The following is a 16,283-nucleotide window of genomic DNA, read 5'->3' as shown; positions in this document are numbered from 1 at the left end:
GGAGGTCTCGAATGACCTCGACCAGCAGCAGGAGGATTTCCAAGCTGCCCAGCGTGTGCGTGGGGGTTCGGTGGCGGCACCCGTCAGCCAGGGAGCTGCCATCAACTCAAGAGGGTATTGGCCTCCCGAGGAGAGCTCTGGGGCTGACCTCTTCTTAGAGCTTCTCGTCGCTCCTCGTGGCCTTGTGGGCGGCCACACTTCTAGGGGCATCTATGAACGAGCCCTTGTTCAGAAAGAACAGTTGTTCGTCGACAACGTGGAGGCTGCTCGGTGTGTGCTTCTCGCGCCACACCGCATTCCCCTTAAGGACTTCACGACTTGTCGTAAGAAGCCCGAGACCCGGGGTGGTCTCTATCCTGTTTGGGGATACCCCTGGGTTATGCCCGAGAACTGTCCCACATGGAGTTCTTGTGAGGACATGTTCTGGGCGTGGGTGGAGACTCTCAAGTACTCGCCCACGGAGTTATGGGAACTCCATGAAGATCAGCAGCTGTCCCACATCCTGGACCAGCGTGATCTTCGTGTGAGGTTTGCCCACTTGATCAGCAAGCGTATGCTGCCAAGGGACATCCTGAAGCGCGCGGCTTCTAGCGCTCACGATGAGCGCGGGTACGGTATGTATTCATCATCCGTACCCCGTTCGGGCAAGAAGCCCCGGACTACTTATGAAGCTGCCGCCGCTTCTGTTCCCAGATTGCGACAGCCTTCGGGCAGTCAATCAGGAGCCGTTCAATCGGCTCCCACGAGTTCTCGGAGTGGGCATAACCCCTCCACTTCACGAGGAGCTGTCGCTTCCCGCGACACCGTTGCTCCTGGAGGATCCGCTCCACGTGGAAGTGGACTTCTCCATTCCGGTCAAGCAGGGGCGGAGGTGCCCTCGTACGAGTACGAGTACTCGGCGCCTCCCGAGAGCCACTCTCGTTCGAGTGCTTCGACTGCGGGTCCGACACGGGACCCTGAGGTTGACCGCCTCCGTCAACGTCTCCTCGTGCTTGAGATTGCACTTGGCCTTGGGACTGGCGGTAATGCTGCCGCCCAGGCCGGGAATCAGGGCGAGCTCGCTCGTCTTGCGGGTCGCCTGGACCTGGTGGAGCGAGAGGTCGCGAGCCTGCACCTGCGGGTGGACCGCCGGGCCTCTTCGTCCGATCTGGACGAGGCCTTTCGCATGATCCGACGGATCGAGGCTTTGTTGCCACGTCCGGAGCCGCCTGCGGCACACTCCCAGACGTACGCGTATGGTGCGTACCCGGCGTACTCAGCGTACTCGGCGTATGGCGCCGGGGTCCGTTCGTATGGAGCCCCTCCGGCGTACGGTCTTGACCGCAGCCTTGCCGTCCCGACCGAGGCTTGGGTGCCTGCTCCGACGCCCTCGTCGACGACTGTGACCGGCCCTCGCTTCGAGGAGCTGGGTCAAGGGGGGTCTGCGAGTCAGCAACCCCCTGCGGGTCAAAGTACCGCTTAAGACGTCCGACATAGAACGTCGGGTGCGTCGTCATTGACTTTGGAAGGTCGATGGTGTACGACGCACCATGTCTGGCCAGGACTGCAAAAGGTCCGATGAAGCGGTGCTTCAGCTTGTTGCTGCCGACAGAGCTAACAGTGTCTAGAGGTAGGTTCCTCGTGTCTAGTAACACTAAGTCACCAATCTCAAATATACTTAAGTTTCCTCTTCCTTGTTTGTCCGAGTACTCCTTTTGTTTATCTTGGGCCGCTGCCATGGCATCGCGGACCCTGCTGACAATGTTCAGCTTGGTATCCATAAAGGATTCCACCTGTTTCCGCAGCGAAACTGGCCTCACATCCGAGACCTGGGAGGAAAGGGCTTTCCGAGCCTCTCCCCCACTTAGAATAGAGGAGTCAGTGTTTCCTCGAAGAGTGAGAGGCACTCTGGGGTGGCGGAAGCCGTTCAAGTAGAACGGCGTGAACCCCGTGGACGCGTGCACCGCGTTGTTGAGCGCAAACTCAACAACTGGAAGCTGCGTCGACCACGTACGTGGCGCTGCCGCGCACACACTGCGCAGAGTGTCCTCGAGCACTCGATTGACGCGCTCTGTTTGGCCGTCTGTCTGCGGATGATCCGCAGTGGACATCTGCAGACGAGTTCCCAGTAAAGGGAACAGCGTTTTCCAAAACGCAGCAGTGAACCGCGGGTCTCGGTCCGAGACAATCGTCTCCGGGAGACCGTGATAGCGGAACACGCCATCGACGAACAACCTTGCGGTTTGTTCGCCCGTCACAGTGACGGGAACTGGAGCAAGATGTACCATCTTGCTCAGCCGACACACGAACACCAAAATTCCGGTGTTGCCGTGTCCGTCGGCGGGAAGCCCAAAGATGAAGTCAAGACTCATCGACTTCCAACAATCAGCCGGTACGGGCAGGCTCTGTAGTGGAGCCGAAGAGTGCCCTGCGGGTTTAACCCGCTGACATGTTTCACATGTCTTGACGTACCGGGCGACCCACTTGTACATGTGGGTCCACCAGAAGGACTGAGAGACCGACAGAAAGGTCTTCTCGCGGCCCAAGTGGCCGCTGGAGGGCGCGTCATGCGCCTCCGCGAGGATGTCGAACTTCAGATCCTCGTCGTTGGGTACAACCACCCGTGGAGGATCAGTGGGCTCTACCCGATAATAGAGGAGGCCCTCCTTCAACTCATATCGGTGGAGCCGTGAGCGCTGTCGCGACGAGAGCCAGTCGGACTTCGCGCTCGTTCCGGCCTTAAGGAACTTGACGATAGGCGCGACAGCCTCATCGTCCCGATACGCCATGCGTATCCGATCATATAGATCCGTTGTCACCCGCGTGATGTGGGCCAACTCATAGTCAGGACGCCTAGAGAGGGCGTCCGCAAGCACGTTGAGCTTGCCCGGCTTGTACTCGACGCGGAAGTTATATTCCGCGAAGAAGGACAGCCACCTCGCCATCCGTTGGGAGAGGTGAGGCGAGTTAGTCGCCGTCCTCAAGGACGCGTGGTCTGTGTAGATCACAAAGGGCGTAGAGCCCAGAAGGTGAACACGGAACTTCACAAGGGCATATTTCATTGCCAGGAGCTCCTTGTCATGGACAGGGTAGTTCCGCTCGGCGGCTTTGAGCTGCCTGGACTGGAATGAGATGACTCGTTCCTGTCCAGCCGTGTCGTCCTGCAGCAATGCACACCCGATGGCGTAATCGGAGGCATCGCAGACGACGCTAAACGGCTTCGTCTCGTCCGGCAGAGCCAGGACAGGGGCCTCTTGGAGACTGGCCTTGATGCTGTCAAAAGCATCCTGGTGCTCTTGCTCCCAGCGCCAGTCGACGTCCTTCTGAAGGAGGCTCGACAAAGGCTTAGCGAAGCCCGCGTACCCAGCGCTGTACTTGTGAAGGTAGTTGGCCAAACCCAACCACTTTCGAAGATCCTTCTGGGATCGGGGCGTCGGCCATGCTGCTATGGCCTTGACCTTGTCTGGGTCAGCCCGAACGCCCACGTTGCTTACGAAGCAACCGAGAACTTTGATCTCTGGTGACGCGAAAACGCACTTGTCGATGTTGGCGTAGAGCTTGTTCGCTCGCATCACGTCCAACACTCGACGGAGGTGTCCTAGATGCACCTCCATGGCCGTCTTGCCTCCCTCGGCACGGCTATGGACGAAAATGTCGTCGAAGTACGTCTGTACGAAGGTACGCAAAGGGCGGAACAATTGCGTCACCAGGCGATTGAACGTCGCCGGGGCGTTAGACAAGCCCTGCGGCATGACGAGCCACTCCCAAAGCATGCCGCTTGGAGTGCTTACCGCGGTGAGCGGGATGTCACTCTCTCGCATCAGGATTTGGTAGTATCCGTCTACCAAATCCAGCGCACTGTACAGTACGCTTTCGGCCATGTTGTTCAACAACACATCCTTTCGTGGGATCGGTGTTTGGGCCGGCACCGTTGCGTTGTTCAGCTTGTTATAAGCGTGAACCAGACGCCACTTTCCGTTCGGCTTACGAACGCAGAAAGTCGGCGTCGAGTGCGGGGATTTCGACTCCCGCACCATGCCTGCCTTCGCTTTCGCGGCGAAGAAGGCATCAATGACCTCGCACTGTTCGCGCGGGAGAGGCCATTGCCTCGTGACACAATACTTTGTGCCGGGCACGAGATCAATCTCGTGCCGTACGCCTCGATCCGGTGGGAGCTGGGTCGGTGGGTGTTTATTCACCAGGTCCGCATACTCCGTCACCAAAGGATACACCGGATCCTTGGGGTTCTTGAGAATCTCAGAACCCAAGCGCGCCTGACGCTGCTTGTTCATGTCTTCCAGGACGTTCTCGTCCAAGACAGAGGAGGAGTTCAGCTCCTCCTGAGTGGTCTCAGGTCTTATGAGTACCATCTCAGCGATCTCTCCAGCCTTGAGGTTGGCCAGGAAAGACTCAGCCGTCATTTCCTCGAGGTTCAGTATCTCTGCAACCTCTGGCAACTGTTCCAAGTGGACACCAGATGCCTTGACGGGTAAACCCGTCTCGCTATCGAAGATGTGATAGCACTCTTCCACCGGCCTTGTCGGAGGAGCCCGGGCCCTGGACTCCGAGTCGCTTGAAGCGACGTCGATCGGAACGAAGTTCGGATCCGACTTGAGGCGGCGGCGGCGTCTTTGCCGACGGCTTCTGTGACGGGGAGCTTTGCTGCCCACGTCTAGGGATGTCGTCGCTACGACATCCGAGGCACTCGTGGCCTCGTGTGGTACTGTTGTACCCACACAGGAAGCGTGTTCAACGCCTTCCTCTTCAGTTAAGGTCTGGGCGACCGCGTGTGGCACTGTGTTACTCACACAGGAAGCGTATCCGACGTCTTCCTCTTCAGTTATGGTCTGGGCGACCGCGTGTGGCACTGTGTTACCCACACAGGAAGCGTATCCGACGTCTTCCTCTTCAGTTATGGTCTGGGCGACCGTGAGTGGAACTCTGTTACCCACTCTGAACACGCTGTTCTCAGTGTTCATGACAGCTGCAGCTGTCTGCGGAACTAAGTTACCCGCCTGTGGACCTAAGTTACCCACTTGGCCGGCGCCTCTTCTGGGCGCGGCCACCATCAAAACATCCTCGGAGTCGTCATATACGTCGACGACTCCCAAGCATCTGCCGGATGCTTTGGTACCCTGGCAGCCCTCGCGGGCGCCCCGGGTCCTGACAGAGGTGGGAACATGACTCACCAATGCTCTGTCGGACTGCGCAGGGCGGCTGGCACCGATTGCCTTGCCTCGCCAGTCGATCCAGGGCTCGTGCTTCTCAAGCCAGGGCATGCCCAGGATCATATCATATGGATCCATATCGAGAACAGTGAACTGTTCGAGGCTGTCAAAGTCTTCAAACTTGACAGCCAGATCCACTTGGACGTTGGGGACAGTGACGACCTTCCCGTCGGCCAGTCGCACTGACACCGTCTCGTTGCCCTTGCTTTCTCGCAAAGCTTCGGACAACTTGTTGCTGTTACGAGCAACCGTCTGGCGGCGTGCGAAATTCTTCGACGCCCCAGAGTCAATCAAGATTCTAAAGGGGTGATCGTACCCCCGTACACATCCGTGTACTACGAGCAACCCGCCGCTGCTCTTCGCCGATTCGAGAGTGCGAAGACTCTCAGGGGCTAAGTCCCCGTGGTACGCGCCACCCGCGCACCCATCACGAAGACTTAGTTCTTCCCCAGTAGGGCGCCCCGCCCCTACTGGTTCCCTGCGTTCCCCTGTCCCCGGGATCCTGGCTTCTGCCAGCGACCCTTGAGGACGGGCTTGGGGAAGGACCGTCTGCGGAGTCTTTCCGCGGGACAGTCGCGCTTGAAGTGGCCCATCTTCCCACAGCCGAAGCAGCGGATGTCACGCTGTTCGGCGGACCCGAGTTCCATGGGAACTGGTCCGTTGGGGCTTGTTCGACCGGGAGCCGACAAGGAACTCCCAGGCCACGCTGAGGCCGGCGTACGCGCCTGGCGATGGCTGTATTCTTCTTGAAGAGCCACTTGAATCGCCTCTTCAAGGGTGCTTGCCTGCACCCGGAACAGCTGAGTGCGTGCGGGGCCCACTCGAAGGCCGTCCATGAACACAGTCATCTTGATGTGTTCATTGAGTGGGTTTCCCACTAGGGACGCCGTGAGCTCCCGTATCTCTTGCACATACTCGTGCAGTTCGCGTCTTCCTTGTTTACACGCGAGGAAGCGCGAACGCTGGCGGTACTCGTAGTTCGCCGGGAGGAACGCGGCTCGGAGCTGTTCGCACAGCTGAGCCCAGGATGTGAAACATCCAGGGGATGTCGCTTCCCGAGTGTACACCCAACTCTTAGCACGACCGCTAAGGTTGGAGAGTGCAAAAGCAACACGCAGTTGCTCGGTCGAGATCAGAGCCGCGTCCATCGCGAGCTCTACTTCTCGGACCCAGAAGTGAAGGTTCTCGCCTTCCTTCCCTTCATACGGCTTTACCTTCAGCCGTATTGGCTTCGGGTGAGGCGGATTTGCTTCCGCCGCCGGAGCCTGCAGGTTCTCCCGCACATGCGCGATGAGGCCCTGCTCGTACGCGTCGAATGCATTGACGCGCTCGAGCTGCTCAGCCGGTGTTGATACCACCAGGCTCTGCAGGGCCTCCATCCCGAAGATGCCTGCCATCTTCCGAACCGACTCGAACTGAGAGTCGTTCATATGGGAGAAGTCGTTCCTATCCATGGCAACGAACTTCGGAGGTTCAGGTAGTCTACCCGCGATGGCGTGGATTGACTACAAGTGCTACCAAGTGTGACGGGGTCACACAGCACCTTGCGCTAGAGGAAGTTATCTTCCGAGAGTATACAAACTCTCAGTGAACGGCAGTTCACAGGTCCCCTCTTTAATTAAAGAGAGCGAAGTGACCTAAATAAGGTAGATTGTAAACTGAGTATATTTATAGGTAGGTTAAGTTTGTGGTTAATACAAACTATCAGTTACCTATAGAAATGCAATGTCATTTAACCAATGGTTGGTTTTGAATGACCTTGGTACCTTGTACCAAATATCCCGGAGTATGACATGTCATACTCCTGAAGTGTGAAGTGTCACACTTCATGTAACCAGGGTACACTTAGTGCTACGTACCCCGTTACAGACAGGGTCACACAGCACCTTGCGCTTGAGTAAGTGGGCTTTCGAGAGTATACAACCTTTTAGTGAACGGTAGTTCACAGGTCCCTTTTGTTGAAGGGAGCGAAGTGACCAGTTTAAGGTAAGTTGTAAACTAAATGTATCTGTATGTAGGTAAAGCTTGAGTTAAATAAACAAACTATAAGTCACCTTTAGTAAAGCAATGTCATCAGCCAATGGTTGGTCTCTGACGACTCTGGTGTCATGTATCAGGTATACCGAAGTGTGACGCGTCACAATTCATGTAACCAGGGGTACACTGGGGGTTACGCACCCCGTTACATCTTCCCCCACTTAGGCTCGGCTTACCGCCCAATCAGAATGAGGAGGTGTGCGTCACAAACGCTCATTATTAAAGTCGAAATATATCGGCTTGGCTGCGAGAACGTGGCGGGGGTTCACTTCACAGTTAGAGCCTCGAGCAGCACTAAGGCGCTCTCCTTCTCGGTCTCCACTTTGACCTTCAGCATGTCTCGTGGCACTGCGAAGAGCGGTGCGAAAGTACACTCCAAGGCCGCTGCCGAAAAGGCGCAAACCAAGAGCACTAAATCTCGCAGCAAAGGCTCTGCACTTCAGAAGGCTACTAAGGTTGACTCGGACGTGACAAGCTCATCCGGTGACGCGGCTGCGGGCAAGCGCGCAAGCAATCTCCGCAGCTGCGCCACCTTCGGTCCCTTGGGACAACCGACTTAACCCGCGGCTCGTTGAACGTGAGTTCGATTCGGGTAGTGAGAGCGAGGCCAAGTCCGGGAGCACTCACTATGCTCCTGTGGGATCCGTGTGAGGGCACACTTCAGTGCCAACGACAGCGTGCACTCGCTCACTAGTGATTACGGTGATCACAGTCCCAAGACGCCTGTGCGCTCTGAGAGTCCTACCATCAAGGCAAAGGACTCACTCAAAGGTGGCAAAGACGAGGAGGAGAAACCTCTTAAAAACGCTTGCTCGCCGAAGATCTTACGCGTGCTAAAGCTGTCAAGGCCACAGCCGAAGACGCCAAGCCCTCTAAGCAGCACACGGCTTCGGAGTCTCCATCCGCGAGAAGAAGGAGACTGGTTACTCCTATCGGAACCTCTTTGGTTCCTCGGATTAAGAGGGCGATGAAAAAGAGGGGGGATCTATGAGCCCCGGGAGATCAAGAACGATCTCAACCAGCAGCACGAGAACGTACAAGCTGCCCAGCACATGCGTGGGAGTCCGGTGGCGACACCAGGCAGCCAGGGATCTGCCATCAACTCAAGCGATTTCTGACCTCCCGAGGAGAGCGCTGGGGCTGACCTCGTTTTGAAGACTCTCGTCGATTCTCGTGGGCTTATCTGTGGCTACACTTCTAAGAGCGTTTACGAACGTGCCCGATCCAGAAGAAGCTGTTGTTGATCAACAACGTTGAGGCGTCCCGGTGCGTGCTTCTCGCGCCGCACCGGATCCCTCTTAAGGACTTTACGACCTGTCATAAGAAGCCTGAGAACCGGGGTAGTCTCTACCCTCTTCAGGGTTACCCGTGGGATCTTCCCAAGAACGGTCCCAATTGGAACTCGTGTGAGGACATGTTCTGGGCCTGGGTTGAGTATCTCAAGTAATCACCCTCGACGTTTCGGGAACTCCAAGAAGATCAGCTGCTGTCCCGCATCCTGGACCAGCGTGATCGTCGTGTCCGGCTCGCCCACTTGGTCAGCAAGCGCATGCTGCCAAGGGACATTCTGAAGCGCGCGGTTTCTAGTGCTTACGACGAGCGCGAGTACGAAGTGTCGTCAGCGTGCTTACCCCGTTCGGGAAGAAGCCCCGGTGCCACCGCTTCTGTTCCCAGATCGCGAAAGCCTTCGGGCAGTCTATCAGCAGTCGTTCAATCGGCTCCCACTCACTCTCGATGTGGGCACAGCCCCTGCCCTTCACGAAGAACTGGATTTTTCGCGAAGCCGCCGCTCCTGGCGACTTCACTCATCGTGGTAGTGAGCTTCTCCGTTCCGGTCAAGCAGGGGCGGAGGTGCCCTCGAACGAGTACGAATACCAGGCGCCTCCAGAACGCTACTCTTGTTCGAGTGCTCCGCCTGCGGGTCTGACGCAGGACCCTGAGGTTGACCGCCTCCGTCAATGTGTTTTCGTGCTTGAGATTGCACTTTGCCTTGGGATTGGCGGTGATGCTGCCGCCCAAGCCGAGAAATAAAGCGCGCTCGCTCATCTTGAGGGCCGCCTGTACCAGTCAGCTGGAGCGGGAGGTGTTGAGCCTGCATCAACGGGGCCTCTTCGTCCGATCTTGACGAGGCCTTCCACGTATTCGATGTTCTGCTGCAACGTCCGGAGCCGCCTTCACCGTAAATGACGGATGGATCTGGGGTCCGTTCGTACGGGACCCCTCCGGAGTACTGTCTGGACCGCAGCCTTGCTGTTCAGCCCGAGACTTAAATGCCTGCTCCGGCGCCCTCGTCAGTGTCTGGGGTCGGACCTCGTTTCAAGGAGTTGAGCCAAGGTGGGTCTGCGAGTCAGCAACCCCCTGCGGGTCATGGTACCCTTTAAGGCGTCCAACGTAGAACGTCGGGTGCGTCTTCATTGACTTAGGCAGGTCGATGGTGTACGACGCACCATGTCTGACCAGGACCGCGAACGGTCCAATGATGAAATGCTTCAGCTGGTTGGTGCCGACAGAGCTGATAGTGTCTAGTGGTAGGTGTCTTGTGTCAAATAACACGTATTCACCCATCTTATACATAATTCAGTTTCCTCGTCCATGTTTGTCAGAGTACTCCTTATGTCTGGCGTGGGCCGCTGCCATTGCATCGTGGACCTTGCTGATACCACTCAGCTTGGTGTCCACAAATGACTCCACTTCCGCAGCAAAACCGGTCTCACATCTGATACCTGGGTTGTAAAAGCTTTCCGAGCCTCTTCCCCACTTAGCATAGCGGATGCAGCGTTTTCTCGAAGTGTGAGAGGCACCAGGGGGTGACAAAAGCGAGAGGCGTGAATCCCGTGGACTTGTGCACCGCGTTGTTGAGCGCAAACGCAGCAACAGGAGCCTAAGTCGACCACGTATGTGGGACTCCTGCGCACACACTACGCAGTGTCCTCGAGCACTCGATTGACGCACTCGATCTGGCCGTCCGCCTGCAAATGGTCCGCAGTGAACATCGGCAGACTACGTTCGAGTAAAGGGAACAACGTTTTTCAGAACGCAGCTGTTAGCCGCGGGTCTCGGTCCGAGACAATCGTCTCCGGGAGTCTGTGATAGCGGAGCACACCATCGACGAACAAGCTCGCGGTCGGCTTGCGTGTGACGGTAACGGGCACCGGAGCAATATGTATTATCTTGCTCAGCGGACACACGAACACCAAAACCCCGATGTTGCTGTGTCCGTCGGCGGGAAATTCTAGATGAAGTCAGGACTCATCGACTTCCAACACACGGTCGGTACGGGCAGGCTCTGTAGTGGAGCCGAAGCGTGCCCTGCGGGTTTGACCCGCTGACATGGTTCACATGTCTTCACCTATCGTGCGACCCACTTGTACACGTGGGTCCACCGGAAGACCTGCGAGACCGACAAGAAGATCTTCTCGCGACCCAAGTGACCGCTGGAAGGTGCGTCGTGCGCCTCCGCGAGGATGTCGAGCTTCAGCGCCTTGTCACTGGTCGTAAAGATCACTAGGCTCCACCTGGTAATAGAGGAGGCAATCCTTCAACTCATATCGCTGAAGCGAGAAACGCTGTCGTGACGAAAGCCGGTCGGACTTCGCGTTCCTACCTGCTGCTAGGAACTCGACGGTAGGCGCGACAGCCTCATCGTCTCGATACGCCACGCGTATCCGATCATAGAGATCCGCTGTCACCCGTGTGAGGCCAACTCGTAGTCTGGACGCCGAGAGAAGGCGTCCGCAAGCACGTTGAGCTTGCCCGGTTTGTACTCAACGTGGAAGCTGTATTCAGTGATAAAGGACAGTCACCTCGTTATCCGTTGGAAGAGGTGAGGCGAATTTGGCGCCGTCCCCAATGATGCATGACCTGTGTAGATGAAAGGACCGCGAGCCCAGAAGACGAACCCGAAATTCCAAAGGGTATACTTTATTGCCAGGAGCTCCTTGCCGTGGACAGGGTACTTCCGCTCGGTGGCTTTATGCTGCCTGGACCGGAATGAGATGACTCGTTCGTGTCCAGCTGCATCGGCCTGCAGCAATACACAACCGATTGCGTAGTCGGAGGCATCGCAGACGACGCTGAACGGCTTCGTCTCGTCCGGCAGCGCCAGGACATGAGCCTCTTGGATTCTGGTCTTGATGCTGCCAAATGCATCCTGGTGCTCTTGCTCCCAGCACCAGTCGGCGTCCTTCTGAATGAGGCCCGACAAGGGCTTAGCGAGGCCCGCGTAGCCTGCGCTGTATTTGTGAAGGTAGTTGGTCAAGCCCAACCACAATCGAAGATCCCTGTGAGATAGGAGCGTCGGCCATGCTGCAATGGCCTTGGCCTTGTCTGGGTCAGCTCGAACGTCAGCGTTGCTGACGAAGCAACCGAGAGCCTTGATCTTAGGTGACGCGAAGACGCACTTGTCGATGTTGGCGTAGAGCTTGTTCTTATTACGTCCAACACTCGACGGAGGTGTCTTAAATGCACCTCCATGACCGTCTTGCCTCCCTCGGCACGGCTATGGACGAATATGTCGTCGAAGTACGTTTGTTCGAAGGCGCGCAATGACCTGAACAGTTGCGTCATCAGACGATTGAAGGTCGCCGGGGCGTTAAACAAGCCATGCGGCTTGCCGAGCCACTCCCTAAGCATGCCGCTTGAATTGCTCACCGCGGTGAGCGGGATATCCTCTCGCGCATCAGGATCAGGTAGTATATGTTTACCAAATCCAGCGCACTGTACAGTACGCTTCCGGTCATGTTGCTCAACAACACATCCTTTCGTGGGATTGGTGCCTGGGCCGGCACCGTCGCGTTGTTCAGCTTGTTATAATCGTGAGTCATACGCACTTCTCGTTCGGCTCCCGAACGAAGAAAGTCGGCGTCGAGTGCAGGGACTTTGACTCCCACACCATGCCTGCCTTCGCTTTCGCAGCGATGAAGGCATCTATGACATCGCACTGCTCACGTGGGAGAGGCCTCTGTCTCATGACACAGTACTTTAAGACGGGCTCGAGATCAATCGCATGCCGTACATCTCGGTCTGGTGGGAGTTGGGTCGGTGGGTGGTTGTTCACCACGTCTGCATACTCCGTCATTAAAGGATACACCGGATCCTTGGGGCTCTTATAGGATCTCAGAGCCCAAGCGCGTTGAGGTTGCTTGCTCAAATCCTATAAGACGTCCTCGTCCAGGTCTGAGGAGGTGTTCAATTTTTTTCGAGTGACCTCTGGTCTTATGAACAATCGCCCCAGCCTTGATGCTGGCCAGGAAAGACTCGACCGTCATTTCCTTGAGGTCCAGTATCTCTGCAACCTCTGGTAACGGCTCCAAGATGAGACCAGATGCCTTGACAAGTAAACCGGTCTCACCATCGAAGACGTGATAGCACTCTTCCACCGGCCGCGTCGAAGAAGCCCGGGTCCTGAGCGCTGAGTCGCTTGAAGCGACGTCGATCTGAACGAGGTTCAGATCCGACTTGCGGCGGCGGCGTTATCGTCGACAGCGATCGTGACGTGGAACGTCGCCACCCACGTCTGGGGATGTCGTGATGCCGACATCCAAGGCACTCGAGGCCTCGTGTGGAACTATGCTACCCACACAGGAAGCGCACCCCGCGCCTTCCTCTACAGTTAAGGCCTGGGTGACCGTGTGTGGAACTCTGCTATCCACCTTGAACACGCTATTACCAGCGTTTGTGACAGCTACAGCTGTCTGCGGAGCTATGTTACCTGCTTGTGGACCTAAGCTACCCACCTGACCAGCGCCTTCTAGCACCGCCACTATCGAAGCTTCCTTGAGGTCGCCATATGCGTCGACAACTTCCTAGCATATGACGGGTGATTCGGTACCCAGGCAGACCTTGAGGGGGCCCCGGGTTCTGGTAGAGATAGGAGCATGACTCACCAATGCTCTGTCGGTCTCCGATTGCCTTGCCTTATCCGTCGATCCAGGGCTCGAGCCAGGACATGCCCAGGATCAAATCGTAGGGATCCATGTTGAGAACAGTAAACTGAGCTGGGATGTTACAGTCTTCGAACTTGACAGCCAGATCATTTTTGATGTTGAAGATAGTGACGACCTTTCCGTTGACCAGTCACACTGACACTGTCCCATTGCCTTTGTTTTTTTTCAAATCATAGGACAACTTGTTGCTATTACGAGCCGCCGTCGGACGGCGTGCCAAGTTCTTCGACGCCCCAGAACCTCCCTCGTGTACGACCAACTCTAAGCACGACCGCTAAAGTTGGATAGCGCAAAAACAACGCGAAGTTTGTTTCAGTCGAGATCAGAACCGCGTCCATCGCGGGCTCTATCTTTTGAGCCCAGACGCGAAGGACCCCACATTCCTTCCCTTCACCCGGCTTCACCTTCAGCCGTGTTGGCTTCGGGTGTGGTGGACTTGCTTCCACCGCCGGAGCCTGCAGGTTTCCTGCACATGTGCGATGAGCCCTCGCTCGTATTCTCCAAACGCATTAACGCGCTCGAGCTTCGGCCGTTGTTGACGCCACAAGGCTCTGCAGGGCATGGCGGGGATCTTCGGGATTCAACTCGAGCTGTGATCCGTTTAGATGGGAGAAGTCGTTCCTATCCATTGCGACGAACTTTACAGAGGCTCAGGTGGTCTACCCACGTTGGCGTGGGCTGACTACAAGTGCTTCTAAGTGTGACGGGGTGACACAGCACCTTGCGCTAGAGGAAGTCGGCTTCCGAGAGAATACAAACGCTCAGTGAACGGCAGTTCACAGGTCCCCTTTTTGCCTAAGGGGGCGAAGTGACCAATTTAAGGTAAGTTACAAGCTAAGTGCATTTATATGGAGGGTAAGCTTGAGTTAAATTTACAAACTATAAGTCACCTATTACCCCGCTAGTAGAGTCCAGTCTGCGTCCTTCCGTCCGCAGCTAGGGCTCATTAATGTAACGCTAATACGCGCGTTTTACTGGCTACCGAGCTGAGCGAAGGCGGTGTTGATTGGTTAAAACGCTGTCGAGAGCAGCGAAGATTGATATAATCGACTAAAATCATAATTTTGTGCTATGCGGTCTACATACCGTACCTAAATTTACCGTTCGAATTTCATTTTTGCCCCCTTTTCGACCACTCCGCGCACAGGGCGCTGCATGTGTGCGGGTTAGTTGGTATTAGTACGCGGCGCCGAAGTGCACAAACGTACTATATGGTATTAGAAGCTGATACTGAAAATGGTAGGCCCTGGTGACGCATAAACCGGCTTAAATAGTCATTTTAGTACGTATTTTTAAAAGATGTCTTAAGTTTCGTAGCTACCAATAATTTTACTTTTGCTCTGCATAGTACTATTCCAAATTTCTCTCATATTTTACCTTGCAGCCTTTTGTAGTAGTAATAAAAATATTATTAGTATCAGCGTAAGATAAAAAACAAGTTTATAACTGATATTAATCACAAGTTAGAAAACGTTTAAAATGCGATTAAATAAGTGGTTTCCCAACGTTCCACACCACACAGACTACTCCGCCGTCGCGAAAAAACAAACGTCTTCCTTTAGCGGTAATAATTGGTTTGAATTCGCTGTGCGAATCTAAGATAGTTTGCGCACTTTCCAACATGATACGTAGTGTACATCAAACCAACTGGAAATAGGGTTTGCGATTGAATTAGCGCGGAGGCACGTGATTAAGCAAGAACACGAAACGCGGAGGAACAACGAGCCGGACTACATGAAGCCCGGAAGGCCGCGGACGATGAAAGGGGAGTGAGCCTATACAGGTCATGAAATGTTAAGCGAAGCATGAACCACGGAAGAAAACATACAGCCGTAAGAAACACGGAAGGACATGAAATGAAGGAAGCGGATGAGGACTGAAATAATGATACCCCAGATTCTGAAAAGCACGGACCACGAAAGAGCACGCACGTTCGAAGCCACGGTAGTACAGTACATGTAGCTGTGAGAGAGCTGGAAAAATAATTTTTAACCACGGTAGATCTCGGAGCACGTTTGACGGACCAAACATGAAGCTACGGGAGACCTTAGCCGGGAGATCACCGAGCATTGGAATACGATACCAGGGTAAAACGGAAGATCCGCGAGCCACGGAGCGCGATACTACGGTAGAACACGATAGAACAGACGACAGATCAGCCACGAACCACGGAGAAGATGACAGCATGGACGGTGGCCTAGCCACTAAACCATGAGAGCAGAAGCAGCAGCGGCAGCTATAGACGGATAATCACCGACCACGGAGCACGATACCGGTGTACCGAGCCACGGAGGACGAAAGTACATTAGTACACAAATGAACGGACGGCGCACCAGCCACAAAATTTAAAGGGGGGGGGCACTTGGGGTACCCACGATTGCACACCGTGGGATGTTATTGTAGAGCACGATAATATACGGGAAACGCAGATTCATTACGCGAGCACGATAATATAGAAGAGCATAGCCACACTGCGATTGCATGATTGCATGATAGCGCGATAACGCGGTCGATGGAGCTACACCAGTAGAGCACGATACACGGGAGACGGATCAGCATAACAACGGAAGAGCACCCATCGGTCAGGGTACGGTCGATTGGTCGCCATGGTCTATGGGTGATTACTGACCACGAGATCTGTGAAACCCACGTAAGCCCTTGTGAGCACGAAATTGATAGCAGGGTGGTGTACGGAAGAGCATGAACGCAAAATAGAGGGTGCATAACCACTAAGCAGCGTGGACCATGGCTGTGCAGGGAGCCACGAAGCCACGAAGAAACCGAAGAGCACGGGCCACTGAAGAGCACAACAGCCATCTTGTAGTCCGGGGTAGCGGAAGCGTACCAAACCACGATATTGTACGGAGCCACATGCGACTTCTGAATGGTTAGTGATTAAGTAAACGAAGCCTTGGCGTACTAGGGTGAAAGACGCTCACAAAGGACGCGACGCCAAGAAGCACTTAAATATGCGGCAGCCTCATCTCCAACAAACCATGCCACTCCGCCGCGTAGCGGCGGCGAATGGATAGTCTCAAACAACTTTTTCAGCAACATGTCTGTCCGTCACGCTTCAATTTTCGTGCCTGTCACG

Source organism: Phytophthora infestans, genomic scaffold (genome assembly GCF_000142945.1).
Source record: "Phytophthora infestans T30-4 supercont1.3 genomic scaffold, whole genome shotgun sequence".
In the NCBI taxonomy this organism is placed as follows: domain Eukaryota; phylum Oomycota; class Peronosporomycetes; order Peronosporales; family Peronosporaceae; genus Phytophthora; species Phytophthora infestans.
The sequence above is the reverse complement of the archived record's forward strand: the minus strand, read 5'-3'. Positions refer to the sequence as shown.